This window comes from Ovis canadensis, chromosome 15, assembly GCF_042477335.2.
Source record: "Ovis canadensis isolate MfBH-ARS-UI-01 breed Bighorn chromosome 15, ARS-UI_OviCan_v2, whole genome shotgun sequence".
NCBI lineage: Eukaryota > Metazoa > Chordata > Mammalia > Artiodactyla > Bovidae > Ovis > Ovis canadensis.
In genome coordinates this window covers 17,767,518-17,786,063 of record NC_091259.1, presented here as the reverse complement: position 1 = coordinate 17,786,063, position 18,546 = coordinate 17,767,518, and the positions used below count along the sequence as shown (strand labels likewise).

Here is an 18,546-nt window from a genome sequence, read left to right as displayed (position 1 = left end):
ACATTTATATATGTGTGTGAGTGTGTATGTACTTAGTCAGTTGTGTCCGACTCTTTGCAACTCCATGGACTACAGCTTTCCAGACTTCCTTGTCCATGGGGATTCACCAGGCAGTATACTGGAATAGGTTGCCATGCCCTCCTCCAGGGGATCTTCCCAACCCAGCGATTGAACCCAGGTCTTCTGCATTGCAGGCGAATTCTTTAGTTTCTGATTCACCAGGGAAATCCATATATTTATGTGTGTATGTATGTATTTACACACACACACACACACACACTTTATTATAGTGTCAGTTTAAGAGCTTGATTTCAGCATTGTGTTGACATTATAAAATAAGTTGTGATGTATGGCAATGCCAATACAATGTTGTAAAGTAAGTAGCCTCCAACTGAAATAAAGTTATATTAAAAAAGAGAGAGAGAGAGAGAGAGAGAGAAAAGAAAAGGAGTTGTGGACGGAGATAACTTAGGGAGCCCCATCCTCTTGGACACGATTATCAGAGTGGCCCTCTTCATCACATTACAGCAGGCGTGTGTGTGGAGAGGGTAGTTATGAATAGGAGGCATTGAATGAAGGAGTAAGTCATGGCTCTAGAACCATGGATTCTGGCAGCTGTAACATAGATATAGTATATTTCCTTGAATAAGGAAATCTGTGTGTTCATTTGCTGTGTACCCTTAGGACAGTTTCCAGAGACTTGAAAAAGAATTTTAAAAATTATTTTCACTAGTTTTCACTGTTTCACTGGGGAGAGACTTCAAAGAGCTCATCACACTACCATTCTCAAATATGTCCCTTTATTATTCTTTTTATTCAAAACAAAATATTCTTACTTTGATATTTTCCAAATGTATAAAAATGACCTAAAGTTAAATTTATTTTTAGTAGTTCTTGAAATATAGGCTGTTTTAAAAACTCTAACTCTTGAAATCAATAGCTTTGTAATTTAAGGCATGCATGCATGCTAAGTCACTTCAGTCATGTCCAACTCTTTCCGACCCTAAGGTCTGTAGCCTATCAGCTCCTCTGTCTATGTGATTCTCCAGATAAGAATACTACAGTGGGTTGCCATGCCCTCCTCCAGGCGATCTTCCCAGCACAGAAATCTAACTGTATCTCTTAAATCTCCTTCATTGGCAGGTGGGTTCTTTACCACTAAGAACCACCAAATTTTAGGGCAGTTACACTCTATTCTTCATGATACTTTGTTATAAAATTGACAATAATCTTAGTTGTTCATTTAATATTTCAGTACCTTTAGTTATCTAACTAGTCTCAAAACCCTGAAAAATGAATAAGAACAATTATCTTTTAGCTTCTTATCTTTGTCTGAAACATTGTTTTAACCCTATTTACTCTTTAGAGATATAACTTGTTGCAAAATTCTCTCAGACTTTTTATCTCCTAAACCACTGTTTCTGAAGACATCGCAACAGATGGCTGTTTTGTTGCCTCCCACTGCCTTTCAGTCAAGAGAGAAATTCCAACAGTCCATCAACTCATTATTTGACTATGATCAGATCTGCATCATCTGAAATGAAGTATTGGAAAATACAGTAGAGAAAATTTGTTCCAGTAAGATTTGAGTAACCATTTTGTATAAGCTAAATAGACAAAAGCAAAACCAAATACATGTATCATTTGCTTCCTCAAAAATTATAATGGAATGTTGAGGCTTGAGAGGAAAAAAAAAAACAAAACTATGACATCTCTGAATTAAAGGCAACATATATTATTTTTAAAAATGACCCTGCCCTATACTTGCTCTTTGACCTGAAGTAAACTAAAAACACTCCACAAGCCTTAGATTTTTTATATGGTAAAGATCAGAATGATTACTTATATATGACTTATTTATTGTTGTGGACATTAAATAAAGATGATGTAGGACATCCAATACAGATAACTATAGAAAGTTAAATAGTATGCATAAGTTTCAGGGAATTTTTTTTCCTCCACATGATGCTTAATATTTTCTATTATAACATCCTTTCTTCTCATTCAGCAAAAGGAAATATGAAATATCCTGGAAGTTGGTGAAATGGGCTCTACTCAATCTGTCCATCTTGAAATTTTATGATACTGACAAATTATCTGGCCTTTCTACTTAGGATCGTTTAACTGGTATCAGTAACTTTCTGAGAAGACTCTGCAGCAATTAGAAATGATTCAATAATTATTGTTATTCTCAAAGAAATCTTGTGTGATAAATGGCAAAAAAAAAAAAAAGGAATTTGGAGAAATTAAGGTTTTGTTGCAAGACCTTAAACAATTGAATGGCAAAAAGCAATCAGAAGAATGAAGATGTGATTTTAAAATCTGCTATTAAGAGAAGAAAATAAGATTTGAATGATTGTAGTCATTCTATACATAGGCAGGATATAAGGGATTGGGTTTATTAGAAAGAGAGTAGGACAGAAGGAAAAGATAAAAGAGCTGGAACACCAGAACTATTTGTAATCATATTTCACCTAACTTTCCATAGCCCAGTTAGACTTTCTCTCGGACACCATAATGCTATCCAAGATCAAGCATGTTTTTGTTGTTTTCCTGGGATACTAAGCTCAAAGAATAGACATTGAATGTGAACCAAATAAGGTTTAAAAATTAGCATCTAGATCACACTAGCAAAATAATTTCATAAATGTAGGTCATGATTTAGGAGTAAAAGCAAATTAACTTGAAATATGTAAATCATTGTGACCCATTTTAGCTTGAATTATTTGTAGTTTGACACAGATCTTCATTTCTGTGGGTATAAAAGCAGTCTTATTAATCCATTTTCTATTTGAATCTTTAAATTCTGATATCAACACATCCGTCCACTAATTTATTCTACACTGAAGATTTCTATAGACAGCTGAAAATGTGCTAAGAAGGTGTTAACACTGAAACTGCAGGAAAATTCTCACATATTGAGTGAGAGGACAACATGATTTATTGAGTATTTTATGGGGATTCGTCTTGCTTATGTGAATTTAATTTACCACATAAAACAGACCCTGTGTATGATATAAAGCATCTTGCTTCAAGTTAATGTGTACATCTTCAAAGAAGAAAGTTTGTATCAAAAAGGATTGACTTACATATAATTCATAAATTTTGTATAGCTTGATTGTAAAGGCCTTTTACCAAAGCTCATTTAAATTGTGCCTCTAATAATCAAGACAACTGAAAAGCAAAGATATAATCTAATAATTTTCATCAACAGTAAATATTGTGTTTCCAAAATTGTAACATAATTTTATATCACTTCAGCTCTAATCATAGGTCAGATTTTGTTCACTCAGTAAGGAATTTGTCTATAACAAGATATTCCAAAATGAGCATATGTTTGGCTTAAAATAAGGAAGAATGATGAGGACTGTCTTGCTCTTAGGTATCTGAGAACATGAGCCAGAAAATAGATGTGAACCCACATTAGCCGCAATGGGGTCAGAGCTAGGTGGTATATGAAAGGCATTTGACTGTGTATAAGCAAATGTAAAGATTCAGGTAGTCAGAAAACACTTATAAATTGAATAATGCCAGGTGTGCTCCCCTGATGACTCAGACAGTAAAGAATCTGCTTGCAATGCAAGATATCCAGGTTCATTCCCTGGATAAGGAAGATCCCCTGGATAATGGAATGGCTACCCACTCCATATTTGTGCCTGGAGAATTCTGTGGATAGAGCAACTGGTGGATTGCAGTCCATGGGTTCACAAAGAGTTGCTTGTAACTAAGAGACTAACACTGTCACTTTGATAGGTTCTTTTTGTGTTTTATAGCATATTTAAGCAAGTAAAAATATTTTAGCAATCTACAATTGCTCTTCTAAAAATGCAGACTTTATACAACTATACAGATATAGTTTGGTAGAAAGGGTATATACTTTTATTCTACCACATGAAAATTTTTGAATTGTTTCATTTGTTATATGAATATGGCTATATCATACCATGTATAGTTAGAAATATAGCATCTCATTCCATATAACTACTTTCACTGGCTCAGTAGTAGAAATCTTTGTAAAGGCTAGTTTTTCTTCTATCATCAAACTGCAAAATAATATTTAATTTCTGGGCAAAAAAAGAAGAAAAACTCAACTTTCAATGGAGCAACATTGGAAGAAGATTCAGGATGGAAGAAAAAATTCTGAGAGATAAATTGACCCTCAGCCAGAGGTGTATGTTAATGCAACAACTACTACTGTTGCTGCTATTAACAAAAGGAAGTGAAAGAGAGTAGGAGAAGAAGAAAAGAAGAAAGAGGAGGAGGAAATGAAAAATGAGAGGAGGGAAAAGATGAGGGGAAGGAGTGTCTGAGTGTAATTAAAATATCCAGCAGGCTTTAGGATGTTCACCATGGTAGGATGTGAAAAGAATATAATGGAATGATAAAGAGTGGCTTCATGGAAGACAGAGTGTTTATAATGTATAACACAAAGTGGAGTTTTGTGAAATGGAGGTTTCTGATTCGGTACCCTGGCATGGTCCTGAGATTCTGCATTTCTAACAGTCTCCCAGGCAATGCTGATGTTGCTGTTCTGCAGAACTTACTTTGAGTAGTGAGGTACTGAAGGTGGGGCAGGGGGGAGATGATGTCTATTTCAAGCAAAGTGAAGAGTCCATTTTACACCATGGAAAAATGAAAGCATTTGTTTGGTGAGTAGTTCCTTGAGCATAGGGGTACTATCAGATAATGAAGCTGGAAAATATAGATGGTAAATAGCCACAGGCTAAGGATTTGAACATTAGTTTTTGGCAAAGGGAAGTTCACAGATGCCTCTGTTTGTAAGTGTGGTACTGTAGATTTGTTCATAAGGAAGCAAACAAGTTTTAAAGGATAGGATGCATTGAGGTAGTAAGAGAATAAGGGATGGGAAGAAACTGTCAAGAGGCTACTGCTATTGTCCAGGATAGAAAACCTCCAGGCTGAATTTTAGTATTGAGGATAAAAAAAGAGTCCAGATTTGGCACCTATTATAACTGGAGAGTATAGTCAATTATTAGTTGGGTTAAACAAAATGTGTCAAGGAAAAAAGATACTTTATATTTTATTTATTTATTTTTTTTTTTTTGCCAAGGAATTGCATATATGAAAAGTCATAGGAAAAGTGGGTAGCAATGAAAAGTAAAAGTTATGGAGTGATAAGAAAATAATAAGTTTGCATGCTGTGTGCTACGTTGCTTCAGTTGTGTTTGACTCTTTGCGACCCTGTGGACCATAGCCTGCCAGGCTTCTCTGTCCATGGGATTCTCCAGGCTAGAATACAGGAGTGGGTTGCCATGCCCTCTTCCAGGGGATCTACCCAACCCAGGGTTTGAACCTGAGTATCTAAGTCTCCTGCATTAGCAGGCAAGTTATTTATCACTAGCACTACCTGGAAGGGATCTGTAAGATGTCCATATGGGTATATCAATTAGATACTTAGAAGTTTGGAAGATAAATCACAAAAATAGGACACTGATGTTGATAATTAGAGTGAAGAGGACTGCATTAATTGAAAATACACCACAAGCCAGTGAATTTTTCCATAATTATTTTTAATTGAATGAATACTGTAATGTCAGCCAAACAGTTTTGATAGAATGATACAATAGATAGAGATTCTCACCTCATGGGAATGTGCATATGTGTGTTTATACATATGCGATATAGACTTGGGAAAGTAATGCCTGTGACACTTGCCCTGTTAATTGGAAGATAAAGGCAATATAAGCTATTTCTTTCTAGAGGGGTTACTATTATTTTCTGATTATGTGCTGTGGTGCCAGATGTCTCCAGAAAAAGTGTCCACAAGCTTAGCTCTGAGGCCAAGGGCATCCTTCTGTAATTGCTGACAAACAGTTTAGTAAATTACCGTATCCAAGAGTAAAGTTGATGATAACTGCAAATCGTCAAGTAACCTGTGATGTCGAGCTATTTGTCGATATTCCAGTCCCTGGTGTCCTATCCCTGGGTAGAGGCGTCATCCACTGCTCCTCTTCCAACTGTGGCTTTGTACCAGATCAGGTGAGAAGAGTCTTAGGAAAGACACAATATGGTAAGATTCTTTATACATTTTTGTAATAAACTCGAGAATCTCTCTAAGTCTAAGAAATCTCTTCATTGATTTTTTTTTTCTCTAGTTAGAACTCACAGAGTTTCAAAATAAGCATCATGAATTGTATATCTTTCATCCGTTTGAAGAAGTTTTCAATTGTACTCTCGTCACAGAAGACTCTAGTTGGGGAGTTGGGGAACATGTTTTTATTCAAGCTGTTTCCTCCCATGACACACAGTTTATGAATTACAGAAAGCTGAACCATAATATTTTAAGCACCTCAGTTAGTTTTCAGCTTTGAAATTACACTTTTAAAGAGTTCAGAAATATCCTTTCTGTCTATTGATGTGAGGCAAATCCCTTGCTTCAATTAATAGCTATCGGAGGGAATGGGGATAACAGAAGTCCGGCTCCGAGCAGCATATAACAAGATGATTATGGGCACTGGCGGCCAGCCAGACTGCCAGGCTGTTTTTCACGGGTGTTACTTTACTGACAGTACCTTCATGACATTTGTACCTTGACACCAGAAGTGCTAACAGCTGCAGCGCCAGTGTTAGAAAGGCACGAAAGACCTTTTTCAGCATTACTTGCTCTCACAGATTCTCAGTGCCCTAGGAGAATAAAGTCTATAAAAACTGACTTCAGTCTGCTGTCTCCTTTGTGAAGATATTTGCTGCAGAGTCTGAAAAACAGTTCTGTTCCATGACATTGGACTTAGGGGAGATACAAGTTTTTCAAGGTAGAAGATGTGTGTGGTGACACAAGTGTATGATAAAAAGCAGTAACAAGGCTAGTCTGGGATTTCATGGTTTTGTGAAATAGAATATTTCAGCAACCAATTCTGCGCTTAGTTACTTGCTGTAGGCAACCCTTTTGACCTCCTCACTGAGGAAGCAAAAATGACTAAAGGAGAAATATTCTAGTTTTCTTGAAGTTGGATGGTATTCTTAACTAATAGTGACAGATGTAAGAGTATGGCTTCTAGTGGTTGCTGCTAATTCCCGAGCTTCAGGCTGTTGGGAAATGAGGAAGGTCTGAAGACGTGTGAGCATGTGTGAGAAAGGAATTCAGATGATGAAAGGTGAACATGGGTTTAGAAAAGTTTTATTTTTGAAGCTCTACCAATCTCTCTTATTGCTTTCATATATATATACATACATATACATATATATATATATATATACATATGTATATATTTTGGCACATCAGTGTGTCAATAACATTTGGACATATTCTTCAGAACCAAGGTCCTAAAAGGCACATATTACAATTTACTATTACGAAGTCACTGTGCACTGAGAACTCTTTTTGTGTGTGTTAAACTTATTTCTTATCATTTTGGTGTTGCAACCATTTTGGTCTTGGAAATGGGAAAAATTTTTTAGCTAAACATTATTAACTTTCCACAGTTTGAAGTGCCTTTAGGAGACATTGCAAAACTATTAACTCACACTAAAAATTTTCTATAAATGTTTCAATCATTAATGCTTTGTAGCATATGAGACGTTTTTATAATAAGTCTGTATTTTTAATTTCATGAAAACTGAGCTTGTCTTTGCATTTTTCTGAAAACTCCATTTTGCAGATTCAGGCATAAAACTTGGTTTTTGTTTCTATTTCATATACCCAATGAAAAATCTTTAAAGAGTATAAAATCCACAAATATAATAGATATTTGAGAGGAATAAGTAATCTATTAATAACTTTGAGTAAATAACAGGAAAGGGAAGTGAAGTGTTAGTCACTCAGTTGTGACCGACTGTTTGCGACCCCATGGACTGTAGCCCACCAGGCTCCTCTGTCCATGGAATTCTCCAGGCCAGAATACTGGAGTGGGTTGCCATTTCCTTCTCCAGGGGATCTCCCCAACCCAGGGATTGAACCTGGATCTCCTACATTACAGGCAGACTCTTTACCATTGGAGCCACCAGAGAATTCCAAGGAAACAGGAGAGATAAATATCTATAATTAAGCATAATTTAATCACTGTGCTCATTTAGTTCTCTTTTCTTCACATACAATCTGATGTCCAGGGGAGTTAAGAGAACTGTGTGGTTTTGTGTAGTTAATGAATGACTAGAATTCAGTGTGTTAACTCCCTGTCTCAGTGTTCTTTCTAATGCAGTAACTGTGGACATGTACAGAAAGCCAAAACATCAGGGTATTTATCTTTCAGCCTTTAGGATTCATGTCCAAATAGAAACTTCAACTGGTTTTGAGGAAATATAAATAAATTAAATCTGAAGGCATTGCATCATAGTAACTTCAAAACCTTTATAAAATTAAATACATTATTATTATCATTTTGCAATTAGCTTTCAAACAGAACAGAGAGAAGCCTTGGGAAAAAACCTATGCTTCATCCAAAATGTCTGTGGGGTAGTCTGCACATTTTTTCCATTTCATTGTTAATGAGTCATTTTCACCTGATGCCTGCTTGCCCCACTCCCCTCTGAAGAACCAGCTGTCAGTGTCCACAGCTGAGTGAGTTTGGTATCAGACAGGTGGCAGCAGGGTGGGGAAGAAATCATGTCAGTGGGATGTAGTTAATCTGAAATTAGGATGATCCACCTGGTATCATTAAAAATAGACTATATTTCCTAAATGGTTCACTACAATATAACCAACACTTAAAAGTTAAGGTTTTGAATATCCTTGAAGAGACAAATAAGAGTATTGGCTTTAATTAAATATTTGGGCAGTTTTTACACTGTTAGATCAATGGAGTCTGTTTAGTAATGCCAGAATTTTATACCCTGTTCACAGAAAAAAGAAAAATGGATTGATGTGTGATTTTCTGGATTCTGGCATTTACTCAATCTGTAAATTTCTGTGTGCTGTGGGCCTCTGGGTGGGGGCGGGGGAAAAACAGATTTGACATTGGTGAAACCATGTTGAGGCTTAAATGACCCATATTATCAGAAGTGTTTGTGATACTTAATGTGTGTGTAGGTATTCAAAATTGCATTGCCATCGGTAGTTTTTCAGTAAAGTATTTTTTAATTCTCATAACCACCTGGGAAACAATTCTAAGTTACTTAATGCAGTAAACAAGATCCCTAACCACATAATGCAACTCATATTCCTAGCCACAAATATACCCATTCATGTTCAACTGTCATCTTCAGCATGAAAGTCACCTCCTCCTGAAAGCCTTCCCTGAATGCTCAACAATGGACGGACAACTTCCTGTGATTCTTAAGTGCCAGGCTGACCTTTTTTACAGAACTTATCAAACAGCACTGACTGAAACTGGCTGTTCACCAGTCTTGCTGTCTCACTGGATCCACTTAAGTACAGGTCTTTATTTTGTTCACATTTGAAATTCCAGTAACTAACACAAGGAATAAAACATAATAAGAAAATTATATACACACAGAGGAAATAAATTTTATGCATATAGATTACAAAAACATATAAATAAGGAAAAAAATTCCAGCCACTTATCTGATTTTCAGTTTAACCATCATTCTAGCTACAGAATGAAGAATATTTCATTGTGTTTTTTAAAAATTTTGTTGGAGTATAGTTGCTTTACAGTGTTTTGTTACTTTCAGGTGTACAACAAAGTGAATCAGTAGAATATACACATATATTCATTCTTTTTTAAGATTCTTTCCTTATATAGGATATCACAGAATGCTGAGTAGTTCTCTGTGATATACAGTGTGCCCATGTTGGTTATTGATATGTATATAGTAGTGTGTGTATATTCATTCTAAGCTCCTGATTTATCCCTCCTCCCACATTTCCCCTTTGTTAACCGTAACATTGTTTTTGATAACTGTAGGTCTGTTTCTGTTTTAAAAATAATTTGTTTCATTTTTTAAATTAGATTCCACATATGAGTGATATACGATTATTTGTCTTTCTCTCTCTGACTTACCTCACTTAGTATGATAATTTATAGTTCCATTTGTGCATATGTATACTCACTCACTTCAGTCTTGTCTGACTCTCTGTGACCCTATGAACTGTAGCCAACCAGGATCCTCTCTCCATGGGGTTCCCCAGGAAAGATACTGGAGTGGGTTGTCATGCCCCTCTCCAGAGGATCATCCTGACCCACGGATCAAACTTATGTCTTCTGCGTAGCTTGCATTGCAAGTGGATTGTTTACTGCTGAGCCACCAGGGAAGCCCCCAAAGGCATTATTTCATTCTTTTATGGGTGAATATACAATATCCCACTGTATATATGCACCACAGCTTCTTTATCCATTCCTCTGTAGATGGACATTTGGGTTGCTTCTGTGTCTTGGCTATTGTAAATAGTACTGTAGTGAATACTGAGGTGTATGTATCTCTTAGGATTATGGTTTTCTCTAGTTATATGCCCAGAACTGGGATTGCTGGATCATACAGTAAGTCTATTTTAGTTTTATACAGAGCCCCATACTGTTCTCCATAGTGGTTATACCAATTTACATACCTACCAATGGTGCACGAGGGCTTACTGCTTATGAACATTTTGATGATGGCCATTCTGACTGGTGTGAGGTGATTCAGTTCAGTTCAGTCACTCAGTCATGTCCAACTCTTTATGACCCCATGGACTGCAGCACACCAGGCTTCCCCAAACTTATGTCCATCAAGTTGGCAAAGCCATCCAACCATCCTATCCTCTGTTGTCCCCTACCTCTCTCGCCTTCAATCTTTCCTAGCATCAGGGTCTTTTCCAGTAAATCAGTTATTTGCATCAGGTGGCCAGAGCATTGGAACTTCAGCTTCAGGATCAGTCCTTCCAAAGAATATTTGGGACCGGTTTCCTTTAGAATTGACTGGCTTGATCTCCTTGCCATCCAAGGGACTCTCAAGAGTCTTCTCCAGCACGACAGTTCAAAAGCATCAATTCTTTGGTGCTCAGCTTTCTTGATCGTCTCTCACATCCACTGCAATTTTGACTGTACTTCTCTGATTATTAGTTATGTTGATCACTTTTTTCATGTGCTTTCTGGCCATCTGTATGTCTCATGAACAATATTTTAAAATGGATACACAGTGAAATGCAAGGAGGCTGATTCAATAGCAAATGCAGAAAATATGTTCATTTAAATGAATGGTAATGGGAATAGAGAAGACAAAGTTCTGAAATATATAGGATCAAGTAAACATGACTCAATAAACTACTGAATTCATGGTTGAGGAAGAATGAGATATCTGAGAAAGCCTTAAGGTCTGTGGCTTTTGCAAGATGGAATGATGATGGAATCATTCACTGTGATAGAGAATGCTGGAAGGTGATATGGTTGTTAGAGGTTGACAGGGAAGCAAAAATTGAACAAACAGGTGAAGGGAAGCAGACATTGTTCCTGGTTTCAATTTTACGTATGTTAATTTTATCATGAGTTTGAAAAATCCAAGAGAAAAAAAAATGGTTGTAAAGTTGGCATTTATTTTTGTTTAGGTGATATAATGAAGTCAAGGATTACCTCGGAAGAGATTATAAAGATTAAAGGCCAAGAATGATTTTTGATGAAATACACACTTAAGAGTCTGATAGAGAATAAGATAAAGTTCCAAAAAGCAGAATGGAATATTGGGAATGAAGGGAGATATTAATGGAAAAAGGAATGAATGTGAGGTGTGAAAATGAAAACAGTCATAGATAACCTCTTTTGAGGAATGTGGTTGTATTGGGTAAAATGAAATAGGAAAAAGTGAAAGGAGGATGTGGGGTTAAGAAAATGTGATACTTAGTGTTTTGTTGTGTACTTTACTGGGACAGTGTTTGCAGAGAAACTTGGTCAAACATTTTTCTAGGTTTTTCTGTGAGTGTGTTTCTGAAGGAAATTGATATTTGAATCCTTTGGCTAAGTATAGCAGATTATACTCCCTAATGTGGGTGAGTCACATCCAGGGAAATGAAGGCCTGAATAAAGCAAACAGTCTAATTTTCATGTAAGATGGAATTCCTCTGCCCACCTGCCTTCAGTTGGAACATCAGTTTTCTCCTGCCCACAGACTTGAACTGAAACATTGATTTTTCTTGGGTCTGGAGCCTGCTGGCCTTCAGCAGGGACTGTGCCTTTGGTTCTTCTGGATCTTCAGGTTGCTAACTCCAAATCTTGGATTTGCTATTATGCATAGTCACTTTTCATGTTAGTCCAATTCCTACCCATGGTTCATTTATATATTCTTTCTTTAACCTGCTTCTCTTTAAACACAAATGTAATGACCAGTTCTACTGTACTTTGAAAGAATTTCTACCATGAATATCCTCAAGAATCAGCCTACCGTAATATAGCTCATTTTAAGGATGTACACACAAATCAGATCTGTCCCTGACCCACTCTTGGCCTTTCTCTGTCTTGGTCAGCTGGTCACAGGAGCCTCTGAAGACGCAAAACTAAGTGAAAGCACTATTGATCCAGCAATGAAAGTCAGGGCTACCTCCTCTGACACAGATCTTGAATAACATTGCATGGAAAAAACAGACTACAAGAAAGGTGGAATGCAGGTAGATACATGACAATGGGAACCGTTGGTCCAATTCACTGTATCACTCTGGTTCTGATCATGTTTAATTTGGGATGTGGTGTCTACATCTTTCAGGGCTTTCCAGGTGGCACAGTGTACAGAATCTGCCTGCCAGTGCAGGAAATGCAAGAAATGCTAGTTTGATCCTTGGCTTGGAAAGATCCAATGGAGAATGCAATGGAAAGCCACTCCATTATTCTTGCCTGGAAAATTCCATGGACAGAGGAGCCTGGTGGGCTAGAGTCCTTGTGGTTGCAAAGACTCAGACACGACTGAATGAGCACACACACATCTATATCTTTACCTAAAACTGGTAGACCACATCAGGAGGCTCAGAGGGTATATGGGATTCAGTATTTCTGAGTGGTTTAGCCAGATGTCCCTATTATGAATCTCAGCATCTAACTCCTTTCCAATCAAAACTCTGACCCTGGGGTAATAGACTTGTTAGATATGCAAATTCGTATTTCTGGAGCTCAGCTACTTTTATAATTAACTCATGGACCTGAGCCTCAATGTTTTGCCCTCTGCCTTTAAGAGATGATAGTTTTTACATGCTAATTAACATGCACTCTGGTTTCACACTTTGAGGTGGTGATTAGCAGTGATGTGCTGGTAAAAGAACCAAATTAGTAAGTTTTAAAAATCATAATTTATAGTGTTTACTAATTCTGGGTTTAAATGTTCCCATATAGGCTGAATTGAATATTAATGTACCTTAAAAACTTTCTTAATATTTATCAATTGACTATTACAAGTGAGTTGTCTCAGTATACTGCAGGAATCACTCGAAGTCTCTGTTTTTTACAAATGAAGTAATAGAACCTAATTCATTCTGGAAAGATTCAATATTTTTATTCTGTGCTTTCAGTGGCAACAATATTTGAAGAAAGAAAAATCAATGGGTTAATTTACAAATTAACAATTAGAAAAAGTAAATGATATTTATTCAATGAGAGGAAACATATGTTAAATGTAATTACTTCTCTTTCAAATATGGACTAAATCATTAATGAATGGCATTATATTTTTCATCCAGTTTTACAGAGATATTATTTAGATGTTTGTATAAGTTTAAGGTGCTCAGCATAATGACTTGGCCTATATACATGATTATCAATGGTTATTACCTTAAGCTTAATGAACATTTATCACCTATAGACAAAAAAAGAAATATTAGAAAATACTTCTTTGTAATAAGAAAGCTTTCTAAATTCCATATATAGCGAAACAAATACAATATTGTAAAGGAAAAAATAATAAATAAATAAATTTAAAAAAAGAAAGCTTGTGATTTATTCTCATAACAATTTTCTTATATAGCATACAGCAGTGTTAATTATTGCCAACATCCACTGGATTGAGAAAGCAAGCGAGTTGCAGAAAGATATCTATTTCTGCTTTACTGACTATGTCAAAGCCTTTGACTATGTGGATCATAATAAACTGTGGAAAATTCTGAAAGAGGCTGGAATACCAAACCACCTGACCTGCCTCTTGAGAAGTCTGTATGCAGGTCAGGAAGCAACAGTTAGAGCTGGACATGAAACAGCAGACTGATTCCAAATAGGAAAAGGAGTATATCAAGGCTGTATATTGTCAACTTGCTTATTTAACTTATATGCAGAATACATCATGAGAAACACTGGGCTAGATGAAGCACAAGCTGGAATCAAGATTGCCAGGAGAAATATCAATAACCTCATATATGCAGATGACACCACCCTTATGGCAGAAAGTGAAAAGAACTAAAGAGCCACTTGATGAAAGTGAAAGTGGAGTGTCAAAGAGTTTGCTTAAAGCTCAACATTCAGAAAACTATGATAATGACATCCAGTCCCATCACTTCATGGCAATTATATGGGAAAACAATGGAAACAGTGACAGACTATTTTCTTGGACTCCAAAATCACTGCAGATAGTGACTGCAGACATGAAATTAAAAGACGCTTGCTACTTGGCAGGAAAGTTATGACTAACCCAGACAGCATATTAAGAAACAGACATTACTTTTTGCCAACAAAGGTCCATCTAGTCAAAGCTATGGTTTCTCCAGTAGTCATGTATGGATGTGAGAGTTGGACTAAAAAGAAAGCTGAGCACCAAAGAACTGATGCTTTTGAACTGTGGTGTTGGAGAACTCTGGAGCATCCCTTGGACTGCAAAAGATCCAACCAGTCCGTCTTAAAGGAGATCAGTCCTGAGTGTTAGTTGGAAGGACTGATGTTGAATCTGAAACTCCAGTACTTTGACCACCTGATGCAAAGAACTTACTCATTTGAAAAGTCCTTGATGCTGGGAAAGACTGAATGTGGGAGGAGGGGACGACAAGGGATGAGATGGTTGGATGGCATCACAGACTGAATGGGCATGAGTTTGAGTAAACTCCAGAAAGCGATGATAGACAGGGAGGCCTGCCATGCTGCAGTCCATGGGGTTGCAAAGAGTCGGACAAGACTGAGTGACTGAACTGAACTGAACTGAACTGAAGGGAACATTTCATGCAAACCTGGGCACAATAAAGAGCAGAAATGGTATGGACCTAACAGAAGCAGAAGATATTAAGAACAGGTGGCAAGAATACACATAATAACTATACAAAAGTGATCTTCACAACCCAGGTAATCATGATGGTGTGATCACTCACCAGAGCCAGACATCCTAGAATGAGATGTCAAGTTGGCTTAGGGAAGCATCACTACAAACAAAGCTAGTGGAGATGATGGAATTCCAGCTGAGCTATTTCAAATCATAATAGATGATGCTGTGAAAGTGCTGCACTCCTTATGCCAGTAAATTTGGAAAACTCAGCAGGGGCCACATGACTGGCAAATGTCACTTTTCATTCCATTCTCAAAGAAAGACAATGCCAAAGAATGCTCAAACTACTGCATAATTACACTCATCTCACACGCTAGTAAAGTAATGCTCAAAATTTTCCAAGCTGTGCTGCAACAGTACATGAACCTTGAACTTTCAGATGTCCAAGATGGATTTAGAAAAGGCAGAGGACTGGTGCACTGGGATGACCCAGAGGGATGGTATGGGGAGGGAGGAGGGAGGGGGATTCAGGATGGGGAATATGGGTGCCCATGGCGAATTCCTGTTGATGTGTGGCAGAACCAAAAGGAATTAGCCTCCAATTAAAATAAATAAATTTAAATTTAAAAAAAAAAAAAAGCAGAGGACCTAGGGATCAAATTGCCAACATCCTTTGAATCATCGAAAAAGCAAGAGAGTTCCAGGCGAACTTCTACTTTTGCTTTATTGATTACACCAAAGCCTTTGACTGTGTGGATCAGAAGAAACTGGAAAATTCTTCAAGAGATGGGAATACCAGCAATTACATACACTTACATAATTTTCAAACGTATTTAGAAATGAAAGTCACAAGAGTAATAAATATTGTAAATCCCCTAAATAAATGGAAAATAAAAACAACTTAATTATGTGAATGCTAACAACAGTACAGGATTATTATAAAAGCTTTCCAAAAGCTGAAATACAAGAATTAATTAATGTGCTGTTTTTTATTTCAGTTTTATTGCAGTGTAATTAACATATAAAGTTATAAGATATTTACATTGTACATCGTGATGATTTGATATCTGTATACATTGTGAAGGACTTCCCAGGTGGCACTAGCAGTTAATAATCAGCCTGCCAGTGCAGAAGATTCAGGAGACCAGGGTTCAATCTTTGAATCAGGAAGATACCCTGGAATAGGAAATGGCAACCCACTCCTTTATTTTTGAAGGTTTTGAAATCCATGAAAATTTAGCTTTGATATTCTTTTCTGTTTCTTAGTAAATACAAATTATAAATGAAAAATTAAACCTGGTGATGTAACAACTCAGTAAATATACAGTATTTAGAAAAATTATAGACATCTGTTGATACTGGTAAATACCATAGTCATTTTCTGAATAGCTAAACTGAAAAATTATGTAAAATATTTATTAAGAAAAGTAGATTTTGTTCAAATAGTGGAAAGTTAAAAAAATATTTGTAACCGTAATAGCAGATATATTTTCTTAACAGGTGACCTTAAAGGATTGCTGTTTAGTGTCACTCAAGATCTACTAAGCATCATTTTTTGGATGAATGTGGCCAAAGGATATCTGTGCAAAACCAGTTCCTTTCTGAAGTTTATAATTGGGGCCCTGTTTTCAGACAGAAGGTACAGTTTATCTTTTATTAATATACCTTTGAAATTTAAAGGAATCTTGAAAGAAAAAATAATGTAATAACTTAATAAAATAATGTAAAATAATATAAAATAATGTAAAGGTAATGTAAAGCCTGTGTGTGCCATTTATGGAATTCCTTAACAATAACTCAATATTTTAAGGATTTTTTTTTACTTGAAATAACTGTTATTTTAAATGAAAAAAAGACTTACTTGCACTAGTAAACACATTCTACAAATATTATAGTAAAATATTGATGTGAAAATAGTAAAATATTTTGTTTTTATTAAATTTTAGTTTGATATGAGCTTGATAAGTACATAAATATTGTGTTAAATTGCTGAAAAGTATAAGAGAAACAGTACTATCATATAGCCTCCTGTCTCATATCTTTATCTACCAACATCCTATTGGATGGATTTTATGTTTATTGACAGCTTGAGTTTGAAGGCAGTACCTAGGTTATATCAGCAGAAAGTCATGGATAGAAAGAACATCAACCCAACAACAACCCAATTAAATATCAATTACATCTATTTTGAGTAAATATAAGCATTGTGTAGTTAAATAATAATAATTTAAAATGAATACTTTAAACTATTTTATAATACATAATTAGAAATATGTTTAATATTCACAAGTGTGTATGAAGAGATTATTTCAATTTAATCCACTGTGTGCTACTTAACTATAAAATGTATGATATATTTTGAGATAATCAACTCAGGAGGTCAATCCAATTTGGATATAGAATTATATGTTCTTGTTTTCTAATTATTCATAAAATATTGACAATTTAATTCCTAATTTCAAGGCTACTATGGATTTTTCCTTTAATTTGCCAGGTTAATTCAAGTTAATTGATTTGAAATATCGAAAAGAAGAGTTCTTTTGGGAGAGTTATCTCCAAAAGAGTTCAGCCTCTGAAAATGATTTTCCTATATCTATTCTATGCTTTTGGTTTCCTCAGGCTTGAAAATTACAGGAGGAAAGTGACTAAATCTAAATTAGAGAACAGTTCTGTAGGAGAGTGTAAAGTCAAGAGTCTAACATGCAGTTTACTTTCTGCTAGTCACAGTCATGTTCTGGCAAATCACTATAGAAAACTTTACATTTCAAATGTTTTCATTCATTCCATGAAATGATACCAGTCTTTCATTTTTATTGAAGGTCTTAACTGCACCAAGTATCTTTAAATTAATTTTAAGGATTAAAAACAACATGAATTTTTCATCTTTTCAAATGCTAGAAAATAAGGGGAGAGAAAATTTAAGGAAGTAGATTGAAACTCTCTGACAGTGAAACCCCAAACTGTAGAAAAGGGTTATTTCCCCATGAATTAGTCCACTGGCGTATTCTAATATTGGACAGGCTTTTCAGCCAAATTTTGCCATCATAATTCTGCTTGTTACTACAAGAATTATCTGAGAGTATGTTACATAAATAGAAAATAAAATTAAAATAATGATTTGTGTTCTAACTACAAAAGATATATACACATTTGGAAGGTGTTATTTCCTGTACATCAAGCATTTTGTGTTCAACTCTTAATCATTGGAGGATTTTAGCAAATCAAACTCTATATTAACATGCTACTTATCTAATATCAGTGACATCAGAGATAAATTACATGCAGACACCTTAATTGAACTTTGCAGTTATAGGAAATTTATATATGGTGCTTGTGACATTTTCAGAGAAAGACAACTGAACACAGCATAGCAGCTGCAGGTAAGAGGATTTGGGATCTAATGCTCACTTCCAGATGGATGATGGATATGCAATTTTAAATTTATAGTAGACATATTAGCAGATGGAAATAGAAGAGAGTAAATGCCTATGC

At 35.8% G+C, this 18,546-nt stretch overlaps 1 long non-coding RNA gene across 1 annotated transcript in view; it reads left to right on the top strand.

Moving 5' to 3' along the window:
* The window catches only part of LOC138421089 (uncharacterized), a 730,022-nt gene that overhangs the window by 389,166 nt on the left and 322,310 nt on the right, over positions 1 to 18,546 (top strand). Inside the window, exon 2 of the long non-coding RNA XR_011249406.2 lies at positions 16,555 to 16,693. This is a non-coding gene — a long non-coding RNA (uncharacterized lncRNA). The remainder of the gene's footprint in view (positions 1 to 16,554; positions 16,694 to 18,546) is intronic.